The sequence below is a fragment of the Phyllobates terribilis genome, unplaced genomic scaffold (genome assembly GCF_046119375.1).
Source record: "Phyllobates terribilis strain yellow unplaced genomic scaffold, ASM4611937v1 Scaffold_23__1_contigs__length_19252631, whole genome shotgun sequence".
NCBI classification, from domain to species: domain Eukaryota; kingdom Metazoa; phylum Chordata; class Amphibia; order Anura; family Dendrobatidae; genus Phyllobates; species Phyllobates terribilis.
Genome location: NW_027362783.1, coordinates 11058110 through 11079448, shown reverse-complemented (window position 1 = coordinate 11079448; position 21339 = coordinate 11058110).

Here is a 21339-nt window from a genome sequence, read left to right as displayed (position 1 = left end):
TAATAATAATTAAAAAAAATATTCACTAATAAATACACATTTTTATGTAAAAAAAAATAAAAAAATAAAAAAAAGTACACATATTTGGTATTGCCGAGTCTGGAACAACCCGACCTATAAAAGTGTCACACTATTTAACCCCTTCAGTGAACGCCGCACAAAAAAAACTTAAAAAAACGAGGCTAACGATGCTTTATCATCAAAAAAAAAAGGGGAATAAAACACGATAAAAAAACCAAATCTAAATAAAATTAGTACCGCTGAAAACGTCATCTTGTCCCACAAGAAACAAGCCGCCATACAGCCCCATCAGTGAAAAAATAAAAAAATTATAGCTCTCAGAATAACGCGATGCAAAAAATATATATATTTTTTGTATAAAAACGCTATTAATGTGGTACCGCTGTAAACGTACAGAGCTGAAGAATAACTCTGCCTTATCAATTTTACCACACGCGGAACGGCATTAAAAAAAAAAAAAACACAATTCCTGAATTGCCAGTTTTTGTTTATTTTCCCTCCCCAAATTTAGAATAGAAAGCAATCAAAAAATGACATGTGACCAAAAATGGTACCAATAAAAACGTCAAATCGTCCCGCAAAAAACAAGCCCTTACATGACTGTCCCAGAGGACGATTCCCTAAAACAAGGCAGATGGCAACACTGGACGCCGTCTGGCCTGTGAGTTGGTATTGTCCGTCTTTTTAGGTGTGCATAAATGCGCGATCGGCCGCAGTTTTGGACACCTCTGAAAAGTAGGACAACGCTGAACAGAGGTAAGATGGAGCCCAGAAGAGTAACTCTGCTGCCTCATTATAATGAATGGATCCACTGGGGGGTGTCACCTGAATCACGTCACCCAGAGATTTCGATGGAAACCCCAAAATAAGTGCTCAGCATAGAGCACAGGATAAATATGATCCAAAATGTTATGTTAAATGTTCCCAATAAAAGCTTCAAATCTATCCACAAAACAAACAAAACACTCAGATCCATAGAATCATACAATTGTAGAGTTGGAAGGGACCTCCTGGGTCATCTGGTCCAACCCCCAGCTCAAAGCAGGATTCACTAAATCATCTCAGACAGATGTCTGTCCAGCCTCTGCTTGAAGACGTCCATTGAAGGAGAACTCACCACCTCTCGTGGCAGCCTGTTCCACTCGATGATCATCCTAACTGTCAAAAAGTTTTTTCTAATATCTAATCTGTGTCTCCTCCCATTCAGTTTCATCCCATTGATTCTAGTCTTTCCTTGTGCAAATGAGAATAAAGATGATCCTTCTACAATGTGACAGCCCTTGACATATTTGTAGACAGCTATTAAGTCTCCTCTCAGTCTTCTTTTTTGCAAGCTAAACATTCCCAAATCCTGCAACCGTTCCTCATAGGACATGGTTTGCAGACCGGGCACCATTCTGGTCGCTCTTCTCTGAACTTGCTCAGTTTGTCGATGTCTTTTTTAAAATGTGGTGCCCAAAACTGGACACAGTATTCCAGATGAGGTCTCACCAAAGAGGAGTAAAGTCCGATAATGACTTCACGTGATCTAGATTGTATGCTTCTGTTAAAACATCCCAGAATTGTATTTGCCTTTTTTTGCTGCTGCATCACACTGTTGACTCATGTTCAGTCTATGATCTATTAGTATAACTAAGTATTTTTCACATGTACTGTTGCTTAGCTCTATTCCTCCCATTTTGTATATGCTTTTTTCATTTTTATTGCCCAGATGTAGTACTTTGCATTTTTCCCTGTTAAAAAACATTCTGTTACTTGCTGCCCACTGCTCCAGTTTATTAAGGTCTTTTTGAATCCTCTCTTTCTCTTCTCTAGTGTTAGCTATCCCTCCTAGCTTTGTGTCATCAGCAAATTTAATCAGTTTACCCTCAATTCCGTCATCTAAATCATTGCTAAAGATGTTGAACAATACAGGTCCCAGGACAGAGCCCTGTGGTACCCCACTTGAGACATTCATCCAGCTGGATGTGAAGCCATTTACGACCACCCGTTGAGTCGATCACTAAGCCAGTTATGAATCCACCTAACAGTTGCCTTGTCCTTTCAATACTTGGTCATTTTTTCAATAAGGATGGTGTGAGATACTTTGTCAAATACTTTGCTGAAGTCAAGATATACTATATCTACAGCATTTCTGTTAGGCGTCGGGTGTTTGCTGGATTTGAAATGGGTTCAGAACCATCAGTGGATTCTGTAGTCTCCCATTCTGGTCCAGCCAGGGCTGATGGTGCTCAGCATCATCATCAGTCCCAACGCCTAGCTGGTGCACGAGATATACAGGTTGTCTCTTTGGTCTTTGTTCCTAGCAACATGAAGGATAGGTTGCGGAGGGAAACAGGGCTGCTAAAGCTTAAGTCCAGGATTCTCTGCACCGAGCATGCCCGTGACATGGTGGACCGTGATTGGTGGTTTGGGAGTCAGCTGATCCGGTGACCTGGCGCCACCTGATTGGTTGCGGGTGACGTCACCAATAGTGCGATGGTGGGCAGGGCTTAATCTTTAAATAGCCCGCCCACAGATATGGCGGCGCGCTCTGATCATTGAGCTGTGATGGTGTTGTGTGGACGCTTGGTCTTTTGGGCTCCACGTGTGCTTTAGTTTCTGGCAGGCAGGTTTAGTGGAAATAGGCAGGCTTAGATGAAATAGGCAGGTAGCTTCATCTGACAGTCTGGCTCCGACAAAGGGGTCACCATACACCCCGAGCAGTCTGCAGACACCCTATTCCCGGCACCGCCTGTAAGCCACGTGGAGAGATTCTCCTCAGTCCGGTAGCACGCAGGCTGGGAGCACGTATTCGCCGACGTGAGTCACACACGCATCCTAGCGTCTGCTGTGTAGTCCCTGTGCAGTTAACAGGGCTACAGATATATTATTTATCGCACATCTCTCGTGCTGTTAACGAAGATAGTGCGAATCCCTATTCCCGTTCCGGTGTGCAGTAACACGGAAGGGATTGTTATTTAAGTTGGTTGTTTTACCTTCTCACCCGGAAGGTGTTTGGCCGCAGTCCACCAGGCTGCATCGCGGACCCCGTGTACGGTTGCTTTCCATTATTTAATAAAAGTTGTTTGCAACCGTCCCCTTAATAATTTCCCTGATCCACCCAGTCAGTGATTCTGTCATAGAAGGAAATTAAGTTAGTCTGACATGACTTGTTAGTTACAAACCCATGCTGACTCTGGTTAATCACTTCATTCTTATCCAGGTACTTACATACATGTTGTTTAATAATTTGTTCAAAGATCTTTCCTGGTATAGAAGTCAGACTCACCGGCCTATAGTTCCCTGGGTCCACTTTCTTCCCCTTTTTGAAGATAGGAACAACATTTGCTCTTCTCCAGTCTTCTGGGACTTCTCCTGTTCTCCAAGAATTTTCAAAGATTATGGAGAGTGGTTCTAAAATTTCTTCTACGATCTCCTTCAGTACTCTGGGGTTTAATTCATCTGGACCTGGAGACTTGAACTCATTTATGCTAGCTAAATATTCCCTCACAATCTTTCTGTTTACAGATAACCTGGATTCTTTAATTCCTTTAATAGGACAGTGAAGATCAGTTGATGTTCCATTTTCTTTCTGAGAGAAAACAGATGCAAAATAGGAATTAAAAAGTTCAGCCTTCTCAACATCCTTTCTTACCATTTCACCATTTTCATCCTGTAAAAATCCTATAGCATCTTTGACTTTTCTTTTACTTTTGACATACCCCCAAAATCCTTTTTTATTGCTTTTGACATCTCTTGCAAGCCTTAATTCATTGTCAGCTTTAGCTGACCTGATACGTGCCCTGCAGGATCTGCAGACTGCATTATAATCTTCTTTAGATATGACTCCTTCTTTCCATTTGATAAACATTTCTTTCTTTCTTTTTAGCATGTGTTTAAGTGCTGTGTTCATCCATCCTGGTTTCCTTAAATGCTTCCCATTCTTCCTACTTTTCGGGATTGTTAACGATTGTGCTTTGAGAATCTCATTTTTAAAAAATTTCCCATCCTTCCTGGACATTTTTGTCCTTAAGGACATCCAGCCATTGGATCCCTCCTATTCTCTTTCTGAGTCTCTTAAAATCTGCCTATCTAAAATCTAACCTTGAAGTTTGAGTCTTCACATGTCTTCCTCCTCTAGTTATCCAAAATTCTATAATAGCATGATCGCTGCCTCCTAGGGTCACAGCCACTTTTATCTCCTCAACCATTTCCTCCCTGTTTATAAGGATTAGATCCAAAGTAGCAGATCCCCTTGTTTTCTCCCCTACCTTTTGGAAGATAAAGTTGTCAGCAAGAGAGGATAAGAATTTGCTTGACCTGTTAGTTTACTTGAGAGAGATTCCCAACAAATGTCTGGATAGTTGAAATCTCCCATGACCACTACGTCATATTTTTTGGAGAACTTGGTCATTTGATACATAAAGAGTTCATCCATATCTTCAGCTTGCCCAGGTGGCCTGTAGTAAATGCCTACAATGGTGTCCTTTCCGTTGTTCTCTCCTTGCATTCTGACCCAAACACTTTCCACAGAACTCGAAGTCTCTGCTTCAATCTCTCTGCAGATATACGCTTTTCTAACATACAATGCAACACCTCCTCCTCGTTTATCAAGTCTGCTTCTTGCAAATAAGTTGTATCCTTTTAGCCTTGCATTCCAATCATGTGTATCGTCCCACCAAGTTTCAGTGATTCCAATGACATCATATTTCTTTTCCTGCGTTAGTAGTTCCAATTCTCCTTGTTTCTTGCCCATGCTTTGTGCATTTGTATAAAAACATTTTAGTTTGTGATTGGTTTCTCTTCCTCCCATATTTTTATTACTTAGATTTTTTTGTCTTTGTTCTTCCTTTCCACTTCCAATAGCAGAGATCTCAATAGTATTTGTCAGCTGTATGGCTTTTTCTGGCCTTTTGCTTCCCTTCCCATATTGTTCTAGATTAAAGCTCTCTTGATGAGTGTAGCAAGGCGACTTCCAAATACATGTTTTCCAGTCTTCGTAAGGGGCATCCCATCTCTAGCAAGTAGTCCATCATATAGGTAATTTATTCCATGATTCAGAAATCCAAATCCTTGTTGACAGCACCATCGAACTAGCCAGTTGTTTACCTTTAGAATCTTATTCCACCTCATTGCTCCATGGCCATCCACTGGGAGGATGGATGAGAAGACCACCTGCGCTCCCAATTCTTTCACTTTCTTGCCTAAGTCTTCAAAGTCACTGCAGATGGTTTCCAGGTCCTTTCTTGCAGGGTCATTTGTTCCCACATGTATTAGCAGGAATGGGTAGTGATCTGTAGGTCTGAAAAGTCTTGGTATCCAGTCAGACACATCTTTAATTTTTGCTCCTGGAAGACAGCACATTTCTCTTGAGGTTATGTCTGGTCTGCAGATAGCGGCCTCTGTTCCTCTCAACAGGGAATCCCCCATGACCACCACTCTCCGTTTTTTCTTCACAACATTTTCTTTCTCTATCCAGGAGGATTCTGAGGGCTTACAAGTTTATTCATTGTGGGCAAAGTCTTATCTTGCTGTATTTCTTCATGGTTCTCCTGTGTGAGAGCCTGGTACTGGTTCCTGAGCAGTATGGGTGCTGACTGCCTCTCGATACTCCTGCTTCTCTGGGTCACATGCTTCCATTCCTCTGTTTCATCAGGTGCAGTTCGAATTTCTTCTCTTCCTGTATCATGAAGAGATAATTCTCCTCTGTCTTAAGAACTCTTCACCTTCCTTAATGATTTTCAAGGTAGTTAACCTCTCTTCTAGATTTTGCAACTTTTCCTCCAACAGGGACACAAGCTTGCATTTCTGGCATGTGAAGTTTGGCTTTTCCCTGGCAAGTATGTGAACATGTATCAGGATATGCAGCTCACCAAATGGCTCCTGGACTCTTCCATGTTCTTATTGTTAATGTGTTATGAAAACAGTGAAAAACGCTCCAAAATTCGGTTTACCGATATCCTCCTTTCAGCTCCAACGGCCAAAATCCAGTGTTCTTTGAGCTCGCGGAGACTCTTCACTTATCCCAAAATGCAGTGGGAATATGCAAATTATCTCCTCAGGACTCCTCCCCTGGTTTCATCTGTCAATGTAAATATAGGGTGCTTCCACGTTACTGATAGCACAAGGGCACTGGAAAAGTGAAATAACTCCTCGCCCCCAAAAGAAATATAGCAAATTCTGTGCTCCGAAATTTTAATGCTAGCCCCCCTTTCCCACCCCACCCCCGCCCTCCAGAGTTCCAGTGTGTGCCTACATCAGATTTACCATCCACATGTTTGTCAGGGGTATAACTTACAAAATGGGGTCACTTGAGTGCGGGTATTCTGCTCTTTTAGCATTTAGGGTCTCTGTATATGGAGTCCGCAAACTATTCTAGGAAAACCTATACTCCAGCAGTCAAAAAGCGCTCCGTCCTTCCCGAGTGTCGCCGTGTGGCTAAGCAGTACTGTACAGCCACATATGAGGTATTGCCACATTCAGCAGAAATTGTGGGCCACATTTTAGGGGCCAGTTTTATCCATTAACCCCATTTAAAATGTAAAATCTGGGGCTAAAACAAAATATTTGAGATAAAAATGTAATTATTTTTTCTTCACTGCCCAATGGTATAAAATTCTGTGACACACCCATGGTGTTAATATGATCATTGCACCCCTAGATGAGTTCACTGAGAGGTGTACTTTGTAAAATGGGGTCCTCAGGCTGTTATGGCACCTCAGGGGATCTCCCAGTGTATGATGGCACCCGATGCAGATCACGTAGGAGAGGGAGCCCTCTCCCTCCTCAAGCCTTCTAAATGCTGTTATTTCTATGGATAACGACATTTAAGGGGTTAAAAAGCTGGGAATGGTGAGGGCAATGCTCCTGACAGTGACAGCCGAGGCTCTGCTATCACTTAAGCCAAGCTCCTGACGATGATGGTGAGGGCACAGCCCCTGAGCCCCGCGCAATCGTCATGATGTTACTGTATGTCAGTGGTCGGGAATCCCTTCCCGATCAGGACGTATAGGTATGTCAAAGGTCATGAAGGAGTTACAATTTTAGCAGCAATTTTTCATATTTCCAAGGAAATTTAAAATAAACTGCATTTTTATGGACCTATTCACTTTTGAAGTGACTTTGAAGGGCCTTTTATTGTAACCCCCTAAAAATCACCCCAATTTAAAGAATGGAGGTTTCAAAGCATACAAGAAGTTTGCTATTCCTTGAGGTGCTTTGCATTAATGAAAATAGAAGAAAAAAAATTAATAATTCCATTTAGCCAAATTCCATTCAGCTAAAATGTTACTTCAGCCCTAATTTTTAAACTGCACAATTTATTACGCAATTTCTCCTGAATGCAGCATTACTCCTTGTATAGCAGACCCTAATATTGTATAGCTACTGTACGGTTTGGTACTCACTCGGCTGCGGCTGAGGTAGGCACAGGAAGCATTTTCATTGAAATCCAGGCTAGTTTATTCAGACAGCATAAACTGCTCAGGTAGCAAAACAAAAACACCCTTTTCCGGCACAAAGTGGAAATACAAAGTAAAATGTCCATACAATGTTGCGGGTTCGCCCGCTCAGGTCAGTTTCCAATCATTAGGTCTTTAGCACAGACCAGCATCCTGGAGATCCACACATCTCCAGACACAGAATGACACAATTGGTCTCCATTTTATTTACCAAACCACGCCCCTGGGTTGGGGAGATGTGAGCAGCCATTCCCACCCATCTCTTATGACTGCTCGTAAAAGCGGCCCTCATACGACCTATTAACCCTTTCAGTACTATATGTGCTGGAGCATGCTTTTCTGGGTTTACATCACCGAAGCTAACAACCTCGAGGACCTGTCCGGTGGCCATCTTACATACCCTCCTCTGCCCAAAGCTGGCGGGCTTGGCTATCAATAAGCAAAAAAGCTCAAAATTCGAAAATCACGATACACATGAAGATTAGAAGAAGAATAATCAGTTCTGAGAAGGAAATGCATTAAGCATAACACTGTGTGTGTGTGTATGTATGTATGCATGCATATGTATGTATATATGTATATATATACATACATACATACACTACCTAGTCAGGATGCATGTTTAAAAAGGACTGTATAGATCAATCGGTAACTAAAACACAGAAAACCAATGATATAGAAACAAAAAGAAGACCAGAGTATGCTAAAATATAACAAATTTTAATGGATCAAGCTAAAATACGAATAGGGGTGGGAACAAAGCAACCAGGAGAAAGCGCTGAACAACATGTGTTTCCCACATGCAAATGTACAGTACAAATCAATGGAATATATACCATTGCCACTAGAATACATATATATACATACAGTGGGAATGGAAAGTATTCAGACCCCTTTAAATTTTTCACTCTTTGTTTCATTGCAGCCATTTGATAAATTCTAAAAAGTTCATTTTTTTCTCATTAAAGTACACTCTGCATCCTATCTTGACTGGAAAAAAAACAGAAATCTAGAAATTTTTGCAAATTTATTAAAAAAGAAAAACTGAAATATCACATGGTCATAAATATTCAGCCCCTTTGCTCAGTATTGAGTAGAAGCACCCTTTTAAACTAGTACAGCCATGAGTCTTCTTGGGTATGAAGCAACAAGTTTTTCACACCTGGATTTGAGGATCCTCTGCCATTCTTCCTTGCAGTTCCTGTCCATTTCCGACAGGTTGGATGGTGAACGTTGGTGGACAGCCATTTTCAGGTCTCTCCAGAGATGCTCAATTAGGTTTAGGTCAGGGCTCTGGCTGGACCAGTCAAGAATGGTCACAGAGTTGTTGTGAAGCCACTCCTTTGTCATTATAGCTGTGTGCTTAGGGTCATTGTCTTGTTCGAAGGTGAACCTTCGGCCAAGTCTGAGGTCCAGAGCACTCTGGAAGAGGTTTTCACCCAGGATATCTCTGTACTTGGCCGCATTCATTTTTCCTTCAATTGCAACCAGTCGTCATGTCCCTGCAGCTGAAAAACACCCCCATAGCATGATGCTGCCACCACCATGTTTCACTGTTGGGATTGTATTGGGTAGGTGATGAGCAGTGCCTGGTTTTCTCCACACATACCGCTTAGAATTATCATCAAAAAGATCTATCTTCATCTCATCAGACCAGAGAATCTTATTTCTCATAGTCTGGGAGTCCTTCATGTGTTTTTGAGCAAACTCTGTGCGGACTTTCATTTGTCTTGCACTGAGGAGAGGATTCCGTCGGGCCACTCTGCCATAAAGGCCTGACTGGTGGAGGGCTGCAGTGATAGATGACTTTGTGAAACTTTCTCCCATCTCCCTACTGCATCTCTGGAGCTCAGTCACAGTGATTTTGGGGTTCTTCTTTACCTCTCTCACCATGGCTCTTCTCCCACGATTGCTCTGTTTGACTGGATGGCCAGGTCTAGGAAGACTTCTGGTGGTCCCAAACTTCTTCCATTTAAGAGCCACTGTGCTCTTAGGAACCTTGAGTAATGCAGAAATTATTTTGTAACCTTGGCCAGATCTGTGCCTTGCCACAATTCTGTCTCTGAGCTCCTTGGGCAGTTTCTTTGAGCTCATGGTTTTCATTTGGTCTGACATGCATTGTGAGCTGTGAGGTCTTATACAGACAGGTGTGTGCCTTTTCAAATCAAGTCCTATCAGTTTAATTAAACACAGCTGGACTCCAATGAAGGAGTAGAACCATCTCAAGGAGGATCACAAGGAAATGGAAAGCATTTGACTTAAATATGAGTGTCTGAGCAAAGGGTCTGAATACATATGATAATGTGATATTTCAGTTTTTCTTTTTTAATACATTTGCAAAAATTTCTACATTTGTTTTTTTTTTCAGTCAAGATGGGGTGCAGAGTGTACTTTAATGAGAAAAAAAAATGAACTTTTTAGAATTTACCAAATGACTGCAATGAAACAAAGAGCGAAAAATTTGAAGGGGTCTGAATACTTTCCATACCCATTATGTATATGTGTGTATGTATGTATATATATATATATATATATATATATATATATATATATATATATAATACACATATAAATAAAACAATAAGAAACCAGGTGTATATCAATACAGACTATATGTATTAGATATGGGGAAAACATATGTACTACCTCTATCAGGGTGTAAATAAATATTGTGCAAAAGAACCACAGGATGCAAGAGAGGGGCAATGATGGAAATAGCTCCTGACGTATAAACTATTCCATAATAATAAACCAATATAGGCGGGTATAGAATAGTCTATAAACCTGTGTATGAGTCTGGAGTAGAGGGGGCATACAGTGCAGCGTCTCCACCCCGACACGCTATCAAGCAGTGGACCCTCGACAGAGCGTCAGCATTGCCATGCAGTTTCCCGGGCCTATGCTCTGCATGGAAGCTAAAATCCTGAAGGGCTAGGGACCATCTGGTCACTCCGGCATCGTTCCCCTTCTTGTCCCTCATCCACCTTAGTGGGGCATGGTCTGACACTAGCCTGAACTTCCTGCCTAAGAGGTAGTATCTTGAAGTGTCCAACACCCACTTGATGGCCTTTTCCACTATGGAGTAATTCTTCCCACAGGATGTCACATTCTGACTTAAATACATTATGGGATGCTCTTCCCCGTTCACTTCTTGTGATAGGACAGCACCCAGCTCGACATCTGACATGTCTGTCTGGACCACAAACTTATTTGAGAAATCCGGTGCCACCATAACTGTCTGTTTACACAGAGCTACCTTCAGTTCCGCGAAGGCAGTCTCAGCTTCTGGAGATTACTTAGCTATAACCGACTTTGTCCCTGTAAGGAGGTCTGTCAAAGGGGCCGCTATCATGACGAAATTATGGATGAACCGGCGGTAATAGCCCACGATGCCTAGGAACGCTTTGACCTGTTTCCCTGAGAGGGGTAGTGGCCAACTCTTCTTGATCACGTCGACTTTATTTGCGGCTTTATTTCACCTCTCCCTACGACATAACCCAAGTATTTGGTTTCTTCAATGCCCATGGCACATTTCTTCAGGTTTATAGAAAACCCTGCCTTCTTTAAAGAATCAAGTATCGCCTGGACTTTGCTCAGATGGCTTCCCCAATCCTGGCTATAGATCACGATGTCATCCAAGTAGGCTGCTGCATACTTCTTGTGGGGAGCTAGAATCAAGTCCATGGTCCTCTGGAAGGTAGCCAGGGCTTCTTGCAACCCAAACGACATCCTTGTGTACTAGAATCAACCATCTGGCGTTGAGAAGACCGTCTTCTCCTTGGCATCTTGGGACATGGGTATTTGCCAATTCCTTTAGCGAGGTCAAGGGTGATAATATACCTGGCTGGCCCCAACCTTTCAAACAGTGCATCTACACTGGGCATTGGGTAGGTGTCAAACTTCAAGACTTTGTTGAGTTTCCTATAGTCATTGCAAAACTGCCATTCTCTATCTGGCTTTGGCACTAAGACTATGGGACTGGACCAGCCACTCCTGGACTCCTCAATGACTCCCATGCTCAGCATCCGCTTCACCTCTTTTGCAATCACCTCTCGGTGGGCTTTGGGAATCCTATACGGCTTCATATTTACTTAGACATGATGACCCGGAAGAAACTCATGCTCTATGATCCGAATACACCCTGGTAGTTCTGAGAACAGGTCTCAGTTCCGCTGTAGCAACTCTCGGCACTGTGGCTTCTGGGCATGTGACAGCGACTCTGCCAGCTTGACTTCCTCCACGTGGGCTTTGGTCTTCGCCACCAAACAGGAGCTTCCACAAACTCCCTATGTCGCCATGGCTTGATCAGGTTGACGTGGTACACCTGGTAGGGCTTCCTTTTCCCTGGTTAGTGGACTCTATAGTTGACATTGCCAAGCTTTTCAAGAACTTCATAGGGGCCCTGCCACTTGGTCAGGAATTTGCTCTCCACCGTAGGCACTAGTACCCAATTTCCAAGGTGGAAGTGTCTCACCCTCGCCGATCTTTAGTACACACTTGACTGTGCCTCTTGTGCTTTGAGGAGGTGTTCTTTCACAATAGGCATCGCCTCAGCAATCCTCTCTTGCATCTGGGCCACATGTTCGATTACATTCCTGTAGGGTGTAGACCCCGCCTCCCAAGTCTCCTTTGCTACATCCAGGAGTCCAAGGGGCTGTCAGCTATATAACAGCTCAAATGGGGAGAAGCCAGTAGAGGCCTGTGGGACTTCTCTAATAGAAAACAGAAGGTACGGCAGTAGACAGTCCCAGCCCCGGCCGTCTTTCTCCACGACCTTCTTCAACATGGCCTTCAAGGTTTTATTAAACCTCTTCACTAAGCCGTCTGTCTGGGGGTGGTAGACTGAGGTCCTGAGTTGTGTGATTTGCAGGATTTTTCACAACTCCCTCATCCCCCTTGACATAAATGGGGTCCCTTGGTCCGTTAGGATCTCCTTAGGCAACCCCATTCTAGAAAAGATGTGGACTAGCTCCTGGACTATGCACTTGGCAGAGGAGTTTTGTGGTGGTACAGCCTCCGGGTAACAGGTAGCGTTGTCCAGTACCACCAAGATATACTGATGTGCTCTGGCGGACTTGACCAGGGGTCCCACTAGATCCATGGTGATGCGGACCTCAATGACAGGTAGTGGCACTAAAGGGCTACGGAAGTGAGCCACAGGGGAGGTCAACTGATAGGTGTGACAGGACCTACAGTAATTCACAATCTCTCGGTGACAACTGGGCCAGTAGACCCTCTGGAAGATTCTTTCCTGGGCTTTTTCTACCTCCAGATGACCACCTAAGACATGTGCATTGGCCATATCTAACACCCTGCGTCTGTACGGCCCTGGCACTAGTAACTGATCGATTACCTCTCTTCTGAGCTTCGTGACCTGACATAGTAACTCCCAAATTCCAGCAAAGTACGGATATCAGGTATCAGCCATAGACTCTTGAGCAACACCATTCAGAACAGTGACATTATTAAACACACCTTTTAGAGTTCAGTCCCTGAGCTGGGCGATTCCAAAGTTTCCCCACCTCCAGCTCAGGGATGCTGCTTCATCCTCACCCCCAACAAGCACATGAAAGGGAAAACTGTCGGTTGCGGCCTGCGACGAGGTTTCTTTAGGAGCGACCTGGTTGTGGTCTGGACAACCCGGCTTCCTCCCTTTCTCCCACAAGTCCCAAAACAAGGCAAAGTCCTGCCCTATTATAACAGGGTGCAACAGGTCCTTGACTACGCCCACCACCAGGACCACAGGGTAGTCCTTAGCGTCTCGATGGATACAGCAGATGTCCACTTTTTTCTGCAGAATCAGACGATGAGGAATTATGACCCTCACTAGGGTTACCAAACTCCCAGAATCGAACAGACCAGTCATTTGCGCTCCATTCACTGACACGGGGCATGCCTGCGGTCCCACGCCTCGTGGAGGGACAGCACTGCAGGCAGGATATGCAAAGTAGCGCCGTCCTGTGCTGCAGTCTACTGGCTCGTTGGTCATAGGGCAACAGGCCACTATTAGACCCGGGGTGTGACATCGCCAACAAATTAAGTTATTGGATGGGGCCTTTGGTAGCAACTCAGACCCCTCCTGAACTCTAGGATGCCCCACAGATGTGGTTCTAGTTCCCCTCTTTTGGGTGTCCATCCCCCATGTTGGGAACCACAGTATGGAGATGCTGCCACCCCTTACTTCCCCAAAGCACTCTCGACCGCCTGGTAGCTTTCTACCAACCTCACAAGGTCATTGGCATTATGGGGATCTCCCTGGGCAACCCAGGATGGCACCAGCCTTGGAAGGGAGTGTATGAACCTGTCCATCACAATCCTCGCCACTATCTGTGCTGGAGAGGAAGATTCCGGTTGCAACCACTTTTGGACCAAGTGTAGGAGGTAAAACATTTGGGACCGGGAAGGTTTGTCACTGCAATAGGCCCAGTGGTACACCCGCATCATGTCAGTCAGAGTCACTCCTAAGCACGCCAAAATCTCAGTCTTCAACTTGGTGTACTCTTTTGCATCTTGCAAGGCCAAGTTATAATAGGCCTTCTGCTGTTTCCCTGTTAAATATGGTGCCAGAACCTCCGCCCACTGCTCTGGAGGCAATATCTCTCGCTCCGCCACCCTCTCAAAAATTGTCAGAAATGCCTCGTCCTCATCACCCGCGATCATCTTTTGTAAGGCTCTTCTTAACGTCTTCCTGGCAAGTGAGTCATCACTTGGACTTGGGGGTGGGGCGATTGAACTGCCATGGATTAACTCGGCTAGGAGGTTTATCTGCTGTTTGTACTGCTGCTGCTGCCACTGCTGCTGTTGATGCTGCCGGAGATTAACCTGCACCAGTTGCTTTATCAGCTCCTCCATGATGCCAGACGTCCCCTACTGGCTGACGGCCTTCACCCAAGACATAAACGGTTTCCTGTAGCAGTCACACTGCCCCTTGGGATTTGTGACTGTGCTTCTAGCACCAATTGTAGGGTTTAATACTCACTCGTCTGCGGTTGAGGTAGACACAGGAAGCATTTTCATTGAAATCCAAACTGGTTTATTCAGACAGCATAAACAAAAACATCCTTTTCCGGCACAAAGTGGAAGCACAAAGTAAAATGTCCACACAATGTTGCAGGTTCGCCTGCTCAGGTCAGTGTCCAAACCTTAGTACAGACTAACGCCTTGGAGATCCACAGGTCTCCAGACACAGACACTGAATGAGACATTTGGTCTCTATTTTATTTACCAAACCACGCTCCAGAGGTGGGGATATGTGGGCAGCCATTCCCACCCATTTTTTATGACTGCTCTTAAAACCGGCCTGATACGCCCTATTAACCCTGTCAGCAGTATAAGTGCTGGAGCATGCTTTCTCGGGTTTACATCACCGAAGCTACCAACCTCGATGATACATATTTCCCCTCAAGGACCTGTCCGTCAGCCATCTTACACTATATACATGTCATTAAGGGTATACAAGTTTAAAGATTGCACATTTTTCAAAATTTTCAGAAAATTTGGAATATTTTCATGAATAAAGACAAAACAACAGATCTGAATTTAAAGGTAGTAACAGGTAAAATGTTTTACAACAACAAAATCACAATCTCAGAATCACTGACAGAAGCATTTTAAAGTTATTACCGCAGAAAGTGACGTATCAGACTTGAAAAATGGGGCTGTCAGGAAGGTTAATGCTGATTTACACGAGACAGGGTTAAGAAACATGGAATGGTATTGTGCAGTACATACCTATAGGTGAAGCATCATCTCCCTCAGAATCTTCCTCTGTATAGTAATGAAACACTTATTAGTAAGGGTGAAAAAATAATATATATATACATTATATATACAGTACAGACCAAAAGTTTGGACACACCTTCCCATTTAAAGATTTTTCTGTATTTTCATGACTTTGAAAATTGTACATTCACACTGAAGGCATCAAAACTATGAATTAACACATGTGGAATTATATACTTAACAAAAAAGTGTGAAACAACTGAAAATATGTCTTATATTCTAGGTTCTTCAAAGTACCCACCTTTTGCTTTGATGACTGCTTTGCACACTCTTGGCATTCTCTTGATGAGCTTCAAGAGGTAGTCAATGGAAATGGTTTTCACTTCACAGGTGTGCCCTGTCAAGTTTAATAAGTGGTATTTCTTGCCTTATAAAAGGGGTTGGGACCATCAGTTGTGTTGTGCAGAAGTCTGGAGGATACACAGCTGATAGTCCAACTGAATAGACTGTTAGAATTTGTATTATGGCAAGAAAAAAGCAGCTAAGTAAAGAAAAACAAGTGGCCATCATTACTTTAAGAAATGAAGGTCAGTCTGTTCGAAAAATTGGGCAAACTTTGAAAGTGTCCCCAAGTGCAGTGGCAAAAACCATCAAGCGCTACAAAGAAACTGGCTCACATGAGGACCGCCCAGGAAACGAAGACCAAGAGTCACCTCTGCTTCTGAGGATAAGTTTATCCGAGTCACCAGCCTCAGAAATCGCAGGTTAACAGCAGCTCAGATTAGAGACCAGGTCAATGCCATACAGAGTTCTAGCAGCAGACACATCTCTTCAACAACTGTTAAGAGGAGACTTTGTGCAGCAGGCCTTCATGGTAAAATAGCTGCTAGGAAACCACTGCTAAGGACAGGCAACAAGCAGAAGAGACTTGTTTGGGCTAAAGAACTCAAGGAATGGACATTAGACCAGTGGAAATCTGTGCTTTGGTCTGATGAGTGCAATTTGAGATCTTAGGTTCCAACCACTGTGTCTTTGTGCGACGCAGAAAAGGTGAACGGATGGACTCTACATGCCTGGTTCCCACCGTGAATTATGGAGGAGGAGGTGTGATGGTGTGGGGGTGCTTTGTTGGTGACACTGTTGGGGATTTATTCAAAATTGAAGGCATACTGAACCAGCATGGCTACCACAGCATCTTGCAGGGGCATGCTATTCCATCCAGTTTGCGTTTAGTTGGACCATCATTTATTTTTCAACAGGATAATGACCCCAAACACACCTCCAGGCTGTGTAAGGGCTATTTGACCAATAAGGAGAGTGAAGGGGTGCTACGCCAGATGACCTGGCCTCCACAGTCACCAGACCTGAACCCAATCAAGATGGTTTGGAGTGAGCTGGACCGCAGAGTGAAGGCAAAAGGGCCAACAAGTGCTAAGCATCTCTGGGAACTCCTTCAAGATTGTTGGAAGACCATTTCCGGTGACTACCACTTGAAGCTCATCAAGAGAATGCCAAGAGTGTGCAAAGCAGTCATCAAAGCAAAAAGTGGCTACTTTGAAGAACCTAGAATATAAGACATATTTTCAGTTGTTTCACACTTTTTTGTTAAGTATATAATTCCACATGTGTTAATTCATAGTTTTGATGCCTTCAGTGTGAATGTACAATTTTCATAGTCATGAAAATACAGAAAAATCTTTAAATGAGGTGTATCCAAACTTTTGGTCTGTACTGTATGTATTTAACAGTAAAATTATGTCAACAGATATCGCTAATCCACTGGTTAAATAACACAGAGGAAACAAAGGAATATGTTAATCAATAAGACAGTTCATACTCTGGATTGAGGCCATATGCCTGCCTCTCCTTCAATCTGTGTATTCTGTTGCCACCTCGCCTTTTCAAAGGAATAGACTCCAAGTAGCGTAATTGTGAAACGTTATGTCCGGCAGAAACAAGATGAAAGGGAACTGGCAGCATTGTCCTCTTACACCTAATGGTAGATTTATGCTGAGGTGCGCTTTTAAGGGGTTGTACACTAATATTTAAAATATGCCAAAGCGTTTTTATAATGAAAAGCAACTTCTTTATAATTACCTTCCTCTGTCAGTGAGCGGCGCTATCACTGGCCGCTCACAGGCAGCACGTGAACCCCCGCTGACGTCCCGTTTATTGAGGCGTGACTCAGCGCTGGGGTCCCCGTGGTGGCTTCTGGGTTGAAGGCGGGGTTACCCCACCGTGTCACACCCAGCATCCACCGCGCGTTTTCCCAATGAATGGGGAGAGGGACAGCATGCGGTGGATGCTGGGTATGACTTGAGGGGATAACCCCGCACACAACCCAGCAGCCACCATGGAACGCGGAAGAGAGAGATCCCCGGCAGCAGTCTGGACTTGTCGTGACATCAGCGGATGTCAGAGCCGGCTGCAGCCGGGGGTTAAGTGATGCCTGTGAGCGGTCAGTCATAGCGCCACTCACAGGCAGAAAAGGAAGAGGGAGGCAATTACAAAGAAGCAGCTTTTCAACATAAAAATGCTTTGCCATATTTTACATAGTAGTGGACAAAAGGGGTTAATTAATGCAAAATGGAATGAAAGAATTAAAAATGCCATTAAGTCAAATTCCATTTAGCTAATATGTTACTTTAGACCCAAATTTTAGCCTGCACAATTTATTATGTAATTTCTCCTAAACGCAGCATTGCCCCATACATAGCAGACACTAATATTTTCTAGCTATATACAGTACATAGCATTAAGGGTAAACAATTAAAGCGGTTGTGCCACCATAAAGAATACAGTTAACCAACCAGAAAAGGTGGAAATAAATAGTTTTGTAATTTACAGTGATTCAAAATTATGCTTCATTCAAAAGTTACCAAGCTTTTACTTTTATGAATGCTGCTCTCTGGCGCCCCCTGGCGTTATTCCATTACATCCTGGTAGTGGGTGATCAGCTGGTCGGGTTTGGGCAGTTCCTGTCATAAGAGCTCCCAACCGGCAGTCTGCACAATGTATTGCAAGAAAAGAAATGAAAAATTCCATCTCCAAAAACGTTGTATTAAAAAATTCCAAGTTGTTATTACATCATTTTAACATCTGATGAGGTCACAAGGTACATGGGGATTCACATAGCAACACGTTTCCAATGCCAACCACCGTTCTTTGTCAAGCTACTATGACATGATTCTGTGATCTTTTAAATATTTCTGAAACCAATATGATGCAGTGACTGGGATTGTATACGAGGGATGTGATATATCCCCCAGAATGTGTACAGAGACCTATTAAATCCATTGGAGTGCATTGCAGTCACACGCTCACCTCCGGCTGCAATGCAGGAATGAAGGTGAGCATTGACCTGGTCAGGCTATCTGGCTAAGGCAGATTAAGTAAAACCCGGCAGGGCCTTCATTTCTTGGGGGAGGCTACAGGAAGGCAGTGGGGCGGCCTCCTCCCTCCAAGCCGGGTTTTCCAGTGGCTCTTGCCACAGGTCCTTTAAAAACCCTGCACTAAGGATTAGTGTGGTTCTATGTTGGAACCTGCTAGGAGCATAGCAGGAAAGCTCATCAGGATTGAGTGTGGCTGAACCCACGCCTGGGAAGGCTCTGCACCTGTCAGGCTCTGAGTGGCCCGGCGCGGCCGTTGCCTATGGCAACCGTTGTTTAAGGACTTGTGTTATCCCAGAGGACTTTTCTGTTTACCGGTGAGTTGCTGAATAAAGCTGTTTATATTGGACTTGCTTGGGTCACTGCCTCAGTTACTGCAGGTTGTGAACACCGCTGCCTTACAGCTTGGTGGAGAATGCGGGCATAGTGACTGAGGCATACCCCACTGGCCGCTGCATGACCACAATCCGGCCGGCCACCTTTCAGCCCCACCCTGTGGACAAAATGGAGGAGCTGTTAAAGCAGCTGGTACTTACCCAGCAGCAGCAGCTGCAGTCTCAGAGGTAGGAGCTGGAACAGCAGCATAATCAGCAGCAGCAGCTACTGTACCAGCAGCAGCAAAAACCAAAGAACTGTTGCTGCAACAGATTGCTGCCCTGCGGGAGACGCCGACGGCACCAGCCCCGGAACGTCGCGAGGCCAGGGACAAGGTTCGCTCAGCGTTGAGGAAGATGGGACCGGAGGACGATGTGGAAGCCTTCCTGACCATTTATGAGCGCACAGAGGAGCGGGAAAACCTACCGGATGGCCAGTGGGCAGATGTGGTGGCTCAGTTTCTGGTCGGCGATGCCCAAAAGGCCTTCTTCGACCTCAGTCGGGAGGAAAAAAGGACTACCAGAGACTGAAAGGTGAGATCCTTGCCCGACTGGGGGTCAATACATACGTGAGGGCTCAGCATGTATTTTCATAGGCTTATGTGGATACCCGACACGCCCGGTCTCAGGCTTATGACCTCCTGCAGCTGGTAAAGAGGTTGCTCCAGCCTGAGACTTTGTCTCCAGCCCAGATGGTGGAGAGGGTGCTGTTGACCGGCTGGTGAGGACTCTGCCAGCCGCTATCCAAAGTTGGGTGGGGCAAGGGGACTCCAGCACACTCGACCAGGTGGTCAGCCTGATCGAGCGCTACTCAGCCATTCAGGACTTTATCCGGGACTCTGCCCCCTCGCGGCTGTCACGCCGATCCCTGCCAAATCAGGAACCTGGAAAGGGGTCGCGTCCCTCTGCTGAGGACAGTCAGCACCGTACCCGTGCTGAAGGGGTAACCTGAAATGAGAGTCGCAGGAGACCAGTTCCCTCCCAAACAGTCATAAGACCTAACAGTACCTCCACCATTAGGTGCTGACGGTGTCAGGGGAAGGGACATGTGGTTGCTAACTGCCCCCTAACTACGGAACCCATGGACTGCGGGATTATCCACCGGGTCTCAATGTACGCCCAGACTGTCTGCACTGCGATCGCCGACCCCCCTGACAGTGAACCCCAACTGTGTCAGGTACTGGTTAATGGGTACCCCACAGAGGCCCTCCTAGATTCGGTGAGCCTAGTGACTTTGGTACATGGGTCGATGGTGGCAGGAGACAACCTCAGTGGACGGACTGTCGGGGGTTGTGTGCATTCATGGGGACCTCCGAGAGTACCCAACCGCAGGTAGTTTTATCCAAGCCATGTGGAGACATAAAACATGTGGTGGGGGTGGTAAAAACTCTTCCCTATGGGACTGTGTTGGAAAGAGACTTGCCCCCCGAGCCGGAAGTGTCCCGGGGCACGTTTGGGACAGTTCAGCTACAGGATGCCACTCTGACTCGGGCGCGGGAAAGGGTGTTAGAGGTAAATGGCGTAGCTCAACAGCTCCGTGCAGATACTGTATTTACACGCATGGTAGTCAAGAGTGAGTTGCTCTATAGGGTAGACAAAATCAGGGACCAGGTCGTGGAACAGTTAGTGGTATCTCAGTTGTACCGTCTGCAGTTGGCACACACACACCTGCTGGGTGGACACTTGGGGGTTAAAAAGACGTAAGAGCGTATATTGCAGCGGTTCTTTTGGCTGGGGATTTACGCGGAGGTCCAAAAGTACTGTGAATCCTGCCCTGAATGTCAGTTGACCACACCCACCGCAAGTTTCCGTAGCTCATTGGTACCCCTGCCAGTAATAGAGGTACCTTTTGAAAGGATTGCAATGGACTTGGTAGGGTCCATTGTAAAATCCGCTCGTGGCCTTCAACATATACTGATGGTCGTCGACTGTGCCACCCGGTGCCCGGAGGCTATACCGCTACGCCACACCTCGGCATAACAAATTGCACGGGAGCTGTTTGCCATGTTCTGTCGCCTTGGACTACCTAAGGAGATCCTGATGGATCAGGGGACCCCTTTTATGTCCAAAATGACAAGGGAAGTGTGCAAACTGCTAAAAATTAAACAATTGCGCACCTCGGTGTACCAACCTCAAACCGACGGGCTAGTAGAACGGTTCAATAAAACCCTCAAGTTCATGTTAAAAAAGGTGGTTTCTAAGGACGGAAGGGATTGGGACATGTTGCTACCCTATTTGATGTTCGCCATCCGTGAGGTACCCCAGGCTTCCACAGAGTTCTCTCCCTTTGAGTTATTGTACGGCAGACACCCTAGAGGTCTGTTGGACGTAGCCAAAGAGACGTGGGAACAAGAGCCGACTCCACATAGGAGTATAACTGAACACGTGGCT